Here is a 7,822-nt window from a genome sequence, read left to right on the forward strand (position 1 = left end):
CTAATAGAACTTAATATGCGATTTAATTTTGCCTTTGTCTTAAAACTCATAAACATGTATTTCAAAAACCATATAGTACACAATCATATTTTTTAATACAACATAAGTTTAACTTATGAAACATATCAAGATCAACTTATATAATGATCAATCGAAATTTCAATAATATCTTTAGAAAGTGGAAGGACATGTGTGTACCTTTACCTAACTTCGCATATAGCCCCATTAGTACCTCATCTTTGCATACCAATCGATATATGAACTCCACAACGATTTACCATAAAACAATAATTATCATTAGTAACTATTCTCAAGTAGAGCATACACTCAAACTAAACTTGCAAATACAAATTCCTTTGCTTAATTAACTGGAATCCTATAACCCAATGACCAATTTATGGCTCACACCCCATTACTAATATTGTTCGCATCATGATAAATATAATAGAATCTTATATATTTAAGAGTAACTAGCTTGTAACTATAATCTTGATTCCTTAGTCTTATTATCTTCAACTAGCTGAATTTTTCCAATAACCACTGATCAACTAACTTGGCAGACTCACAATCATGGATTTCAATACAGATATATCGAACGAATTGACACAAAAACAATTCTTGAACTTATAATCAAAACCAAGTTCTTTACAAAAAGTAATTTGCTCTCTTAATAACAATATAAGAGGTTGAAAAGAAATAATTATGAAAACCATAATTATCATTCTATAAACGCAACGAATTACCGGATATTTTACCAAAAATCCACCAACCAACACTACTACAAATATGTACAAAAGAACCACTAATTAGAGACCCCTTATTCTAATTAAATGGTTATTTAGCAAAAATGACCTAATTTCTATAAAAGGTGGTTTCTTATAATATGAGTAAACAAACCTACTTTAAAAAAAAGTGGCCTCTTTTTCCTTCCTTATTTTTTTTCTAAACTTGAATAGAAAAACAATTGTTCTCACATCCATCCATCTTTCCATTTTACTTTTTTATTCTTTCACATCCATCCAGCTCTCTCAGTTTGATAGAAGTAGATCTGTAGATGAATTGGAGAAGAGCTCTTCCGGTGTACGGTAGTGGAGCAGCAACTCCGGCAATTCCAGCAGAACCAATTGTAACAACAACTCCAACAATTCAACGATGGATGCTTGAAAGGCGACGATTCATCCCTCGACGGGCTGACCCCTCTGAATTTCAACTTCCCGCTCGATAGTCAGCCACCATCATTATCGCTCATTACTATTAGGTCCTCCATTCTTCAATTTCACTATGTTTAATTTAGGTAACTTCTCCACGTTTTCAATTCTTCAATTTCAACTGTGTTTTTTGGGTTATATCGTGAGACTTGACTGATTCAAATTATTTCTGGTGATTTTTTATTGAATTAATTTTTCAATTTGTAGATTTTTTCTTGGCTTCGCTTCATTGGTATACGATTAATTGTTCTATGATTTTTCTTCATTGAAAAAATTTATTATTTTGTTATGTATTTGAAATTTAGGGTTTTTAATTATAAATGCAAAACAATTTATAAATGGAGACCCGATTAATGGTGCAACAATGGCCATTGGCTAAGGTTAGAAATTCTTCCTACTCTGACCACTTGCTACTACTCTTACAATTTCAAGTTTCAAGCAATTGAAAATTTATAGATAATTATGCATTTACTGACATTCTTATAATCATTGACGCATTTTAAGGAATTTTTAATTGAACTTAGAGTAGTATAATGTTAGATTTCTCCATTATTGCACTTGGTGTATCATAATGTTGAGTACTTGAATTCATCCATTTGCGCAGCAGAGCTAATCAACGCCCCTTGAGCAGGAAGATTTTTAAGCTATTAATCTGTCCTAATACACATAAGCCACAATATTCATGTTGTTATTTTGGCCTTGATGCTTTTAGTGGAGCAATCGTGGGTAAAGGTTGCAATATTTGCTTCGTGCTTTCTGCTATTTGTGTGGACGTATACCTTTCTAGCTGCATCCAATGGTCTGAAATTCTGAAAATATGTTGGAATGTTTTCATTTATATCTTTTTTTGTGGAAAGGTTTTCATTTATATCTATATAAGGTAGAATTTTAGGTTTGTAAGGAAGTGAGTGCTAAAACATATGGTAAAACATAACTTGAAACTTGAAATGGTAACAGTAGTAGCAATTTCAACATGCGTCTAATTCTCCCCTTGCCAACAACGAAGATTGAGAACCAAGCATCAAGTAGTCCATTAATGCTTGTTGTAGTATACTTGTTAGGTTGAGTTGCTTCTATGGAGTGTGTGTTCAACTGTTGATCTTAGTTATAACTTCATGAATTATTATTAAAAGAAGTTGTATAGTGAAGAAGCATTGTCATTTAGACAAATGAAACTTGAAAATATAACTGAGTTGATAAACCTAAAATGCATTTTTTTAGCTGAAGAAAAGACATCTTTAGTAGTCTTTATAAATCTACAGATCTTGTTAAGGTAGGGGTATAAGAAAGATTATACTTCTAACAAATTAGTATTATTGTTTAGATCATGCTTAAAGTAAATCCAAGTAAGCTTAAGAATTTTCTTTTCCAAATTAAATGGCCATGTTAATTAAGGAATCTGGGTATGCTTACTAAGCAAAAACAGAGAAAAAGATTATATTAACAGACTAGGAAAGAGAGAGTCTCTCGTCTGCATTACCAGTGTGTGTCTCAAGTTAGATTTTGGATACTATGGCTACAATTATATTGTTTATATTGTTGGATGCCTTTAGTTTTTTGTGAGTTCTTAGTTCTTTGTGTTTGTGAAAGAAGAAATCATTATGCTATTGTTCTTACTCTGACGTTCATGTTGCATCACCTAGACTACCTTATGCTACTATTCTTGCTCTGACAGCTGCAACTTTGAGGTTTGTACAACTCTCTAGTCTCTAATTATTCTATCTTAATTATGCAAATAGGAGGCATTGTTACACCTCTTGTTCAACATAAAATGAAAAAACTTTATGAGATTTTATGAATTCATTGACTTGAGCACGTAATGCTTCATACCATCTTTATGTTATGAAGCCTGTCAAAGTTTTGCCATTCACTAAGAGCATTAGGCTTCTTTTTCTAGTTTACTCAGTTTATTTGTGTGAATCTTAAATGCTTTCTCACTGATTCAGGTTTAGCAACACTAATAGTGGCGTCGAAACAATACCTAACATGTTCTCTCGAAGTCTATCAAGATCATTGCTCTCTTTGCCGTGATATTACTTCAAGTAATTTTCTTTTCTCTATTGCCCACATGTTTTTCAGTTAGTGACTATAAACGCTTTGCTATTTTAGTTGCATCCTACTAAAATTTGTTGAGATTAAAAGCACCCTATATTTCTTTTATGATCAGGTGGTTTTCAATTTTCCACTAACACATTTGCCTAGTCATGAGCTAATGGATTGTGGTATGTATGTCCAGATGTGATCCTGGCATGGATGATGTTTCCGTGGATGAAAGCAAAGAACCACAGAAAAGCAGCAAGTTGCATAATAATTGGTTGAACAAAATTTTGTCAATGTAGTTTCCGGAAATTCCTTAATTTACTTGTTTTACTATACTTATTGGTTGGAACTTTGAGCACTCTTGAACAAGGATATTATTATGTAAATGATTTTTTTAGTGAATGACTATATGATTCAATATGATACTGTGTACTAGTACATTTTTAGTGGATTGATTGATATAATTTTTTTTAATCAAAAAAATCAGAATTTAGATAAATTTGTGGAAAAAAAGGACCGGTGTAAATAGCTATAGTTACTCTTAGCAAAGAGACCACTTTTTAGTGATAAGTGGCCTTTTCAATGGAGCTAAAGAGACCATTTATTTGCCTAAGTGGTTCCTTGGTAGAATAAAAAATACCACCTAATTCAAATAAGTGGTTTCTAATCCCTCTTTATTTGTTCCTCCAACTAGTAACTAAGTGACCACTTATCTTAAATATTGGTCTCATTCTTTTATGGAAAAGATCACCTCTAAAAAGTGGTTTCTTATACAAAGAGACCAGTGAGCTAGAGATCACCCCTTAGGTGGTCTCTAAGGGGACTTTTAGGGGGTCTCTTTAGACATATTTGTAGTAGTGCAAATTGGCCGAGTTACACTAATTGAAAAGAGAGAAGGAAATCTATTTATACCTTTAATAAAAGCAAAAGATTCAATCTTTAATAACAACAACCCAAACAATACCAATTTAAATCTCATAATCTGATTTTTCCAACTCAATAACAAATTCAATTATACTTATGAATTAAAACTATTATAAATATATAAATCAGATTGCTATTGATGAAATAAGAGTCAAAATACTCAAAATTATACCTTCCCAACGAAATTCAGAATTGAAGCTCAACAATAATTTCCAATAGCTGCGAAATAGGAACAGCAACAACAACATTCTGCAGCAACAGAGCAGAGGATCGGAGAGAGAAAACGAGAGCAACAATAATACATTCGACCACCATTAGCGGCGGCGACGGCGGCGGACCACCAACCGAACAACGACGACAGCAACACAAAAGCACAGGAGACGAAAAAAAAATATATAACGACCAGCAGCAACACATCGAGCATCAACAGTTAACATCCAGCAGCCACGAAGAGAAGAGAAAAGGAAGCAAAGAAAACGGCTGCATTAGCGCCGACGTCGGAATTTAAAAGAACCCGGCAGAAGGACAGAGGTGACCGGAAATGGAGTGGGAGAAGCAGAGAGGATGTCGAGTGAGTGAGACAAAAAATGGGTTAGGATTTTCATTTATTTTGTTGAAGCCATTTGAGGTTTTGACAACAAGAGAGTAATGTGGCACTCCCACATATGCCACGTAAGACAAGAAAAAGAAATGAGAGATTAGCTTTTATTATATTATATATTTTTTTTCTCTTTTTAAACTTAAAATCATTTACTAAATACCTTAATTTGATAAAATCCACACCATCATAATTGTATTTAAAATAATAATTCTTAATAATCTTTGTTTGATATAAAGCTTAGTTAAACTAATAAACACAATTACTTAATTTAAAACATGCTTAAAAATGCGGCTGTTACAACTAGCCACCATCACCTCCTTTCCCCTTCATTGTCGCCGCCGGACCACCCTATCCGTCAATGCCGAGGCTTCCTCCCCTGCCGCCAACCATACCCCAGGACCTACGAACCCTCTCCGGCCCTCTTTCCTCCCACCCCGACCAGCCGCCGCACCTTTCTCTCTCTCCTTTGACAAAATCGAAACCCACCACCTTCCACACCATTTCCGACCCTCTCTCTCCTCTGGCGTTGAACCTGTTGCAATTTAGGTTGGGATGGGGTGGATGGATGGTAGAAATCGGATGGGATAGGTGGGTGCTGAAAATCGAAGGGCTAGAGGTTGGGGGTCTGAAATGGTGTGGAAGGTGGTGGGTTTCAATTTTGTTAGAGGAGAGAAAGGTAGTGCGGTGGCTGGTCGGGGTACGTGTGAAAGAGGGTCGGGGTGGGTTTGTGGAAGTTGGGTTACAGTCGGCGGCAAAGGAGGAAGCCTCGATACTGGGGGAAAGGGTGGTCCGGCGGTGGCAGTGAAGGGGGGAGGGGGTGATGGTGGCTCCGTGGCTAGTAGTGAAGGGGGAAGAGGTGATGGTGGCTAGGGGAGGAGAGGGGGTGGTAGGATGGGTGATTATGGTGGGGGAGGGTTTGGGGTTTTTTAATTTCAAAATGAGTTTTTTGTAATTGAAAAATCAATTTTTTTTAATTAAAAAATGATTTTAAAATGTAATAAGGTTAAAGAAAACAAAACAAATAGAGTTAAGGGTTACCAAATAGAGGAAAGAAATAAATTATCTACCAAATAGAATTTTAAAAAGTTGAGGGTCTCCATATAGAATTTCCCTTTTATTTTTCTTTTATTTATTTATTTCAATTTTAATAAGGCTTGCATGTCAAGTAGTAAGTTAGCATTATTTATTCCTTTATTTATTTATATTATGTCTCCTTTGAAACAATAAATTTTCCATTTTCAAAAATAATACATTTTTTTCATTCTTTTATTATTGGATGTGACGTCTTATTTGAGATGTTTATATTGCAAGTCAATAGAGACTTCATGTTTGTTCGCAATAAAAATGTGGTGTATGAACGTGCAACTGTGTAATGGTAAGTGAATCAAAGATTATGTGTATGTCACTGAGATAGTTATTGTGTTATTTTCAGCGCAAAATGGTTCGTTCGGGAGACGCGCCTGGAACCCCTCTGAATGTCGAGCAATCGATACGTGACCTAGTGCAAATTACAGCTAACCTACCCCAGGGTCATAACTGGGATGGGGATTTGTCTGAAAAGGTTGTCCGTAGGAACCCACCAGTACTGAATGGGAAAGGGGGACCCGAAGAATTAGAAAATTGGGTTAAGGAATTTGATAAGCTTTTCTTTACCCTCACTTATCCAGATGACAAGACTATGCCATTAGCAAACTATTACCTACAGGAGGATGCCCAATTTTGGTGGACTCAAGCTAAGAACAACCTCTTAAAATAACCTGGCTTTGGGTGGGCAGTTTTCAAGAAGGCCTTAAGGGATAAATATTACCCACCATACCTCAAAAAGTAGAAAGCCCAATAGTTTATGATGTTAGAACAAGGGAGCATGTCTGTTGAGGAATATTACCGCAAATTCATTATGCTGATGAGATTTGCTCCTGAAATTACCCGTACTAAGGAAACTAAGGAAGCTAAGGCCTCAAATTTTGAATTAGGGCTTACCCTTGACCTGCAAGGGAGACTGGGGGAGATACTTTCACCTCATTAGACCATGTCTTTGGCAAAGCTGCTCATTTATATGCCATGAGGAAACGAGAGGAAGGAGGTAAACAACGTGAGAAACGAAAGGAGAATCCAAGCCCCGAGGCTCAAAGATTTGAAAAAGCAACATGGGAACCAGACCTGAGCGTTTGTACATAATAATAATAATCGCAACAATAACACCAACAACCGCAAACCTGAGCTTGTGTACATGTGTAAGAAGTGCCCAAACAACCATCCTGGGAGAGTTTTTTAATCTGATTAAGTTTTGTAATTATAAGTAAAGTATAAAATAAGAAAAAGAAATCAGATTTATAGTTATAGTTGTAGTTATACTTGGGTAGAATAGTTTAAGTTGGATTTGTAAATAAAATATAGTAAAAGTTAAAGGAATTCATAGTCTTGATTATACTATTACTTATTAGAATGAATTTAATTCGCAATTCTGATTTTATTACACCCATATATATTTGTGTAAGTTTTGTTATTATAAACCAATTATAATATTAGTTACCAAAAATCAGATTTGCAAACATATTATTATTATTAGTTCATAAAGATGTTAGTTTCAATTAAGTTTATAAAAAGGAAGTTTAAACAACAAAATTTGTTATTTTTTATATTTCAAAATACTAAGTTTTACATAGTTAGTTAAGCTGATTTTTTTCTTTAATAATATCAAGGATTTAGCACTGAAATATTTTATTATTCAATTAGGTCCTAATTTCATAAGCGGAGCGTTTAAGTAGTCAGGAAAGATTTTTCGTTACAAGGTACATACGCGTACTAGTTCAGTTGGATATGTTAGTATCATGTTAGGTTATGAATATTTTCATTGGAACCTAGTATCATGATAGGGAACAATTGTATGATAATGATTGATGAGATTGTTTGGTAACAGGAAATCGATTAGAAACTATATGTATTTCCTGATTGTATGACTTGTGAATTGGATTGCACTATTATTTAAATGTGTAATTCTATCGTATCACAAGTATGAAATGTATTGGATTGAAATCATATGATTCAA

General features: G+C 34.4%; 1 long non-coding RNA gene across 1 annotated transcript; it reads left to right on the forward strand.

Annotated features, from left to right (window-relative positions):
• The first annotated feature begins 892 nt into the window (after window positions 1–892).
• On the forward strand, window positions 893–3,668 carry LOC109133733 (uncharacterized). The gene is made up of 2 exons (XR_007273391.2): window positions 893–3,250; window positions 3,445–3,668. It is a non-coding gene; the product is annotated as an uncharacterized LOC109133733 (long non-coding RNA).
• The last annotated feature ends 4,154 nt before the right edge of the window (window positions 3,669–7,822 follow it).

The sequence above is a fragment of the Beta vulgaris genome, chromosome 4 (assembly GCF_026745355.1).
Source record: "Beta vulgaris subsp. vulgaris cultivar EL10 chromosome 4, EL10.2, whole genome shotgun sequence".
NCBI lineage: Eukaryota > Viridiplantae > Streptophyta > Magnoliopsida > Caryophyllales > Amaranthaceae > Beta > Beta vulgaris.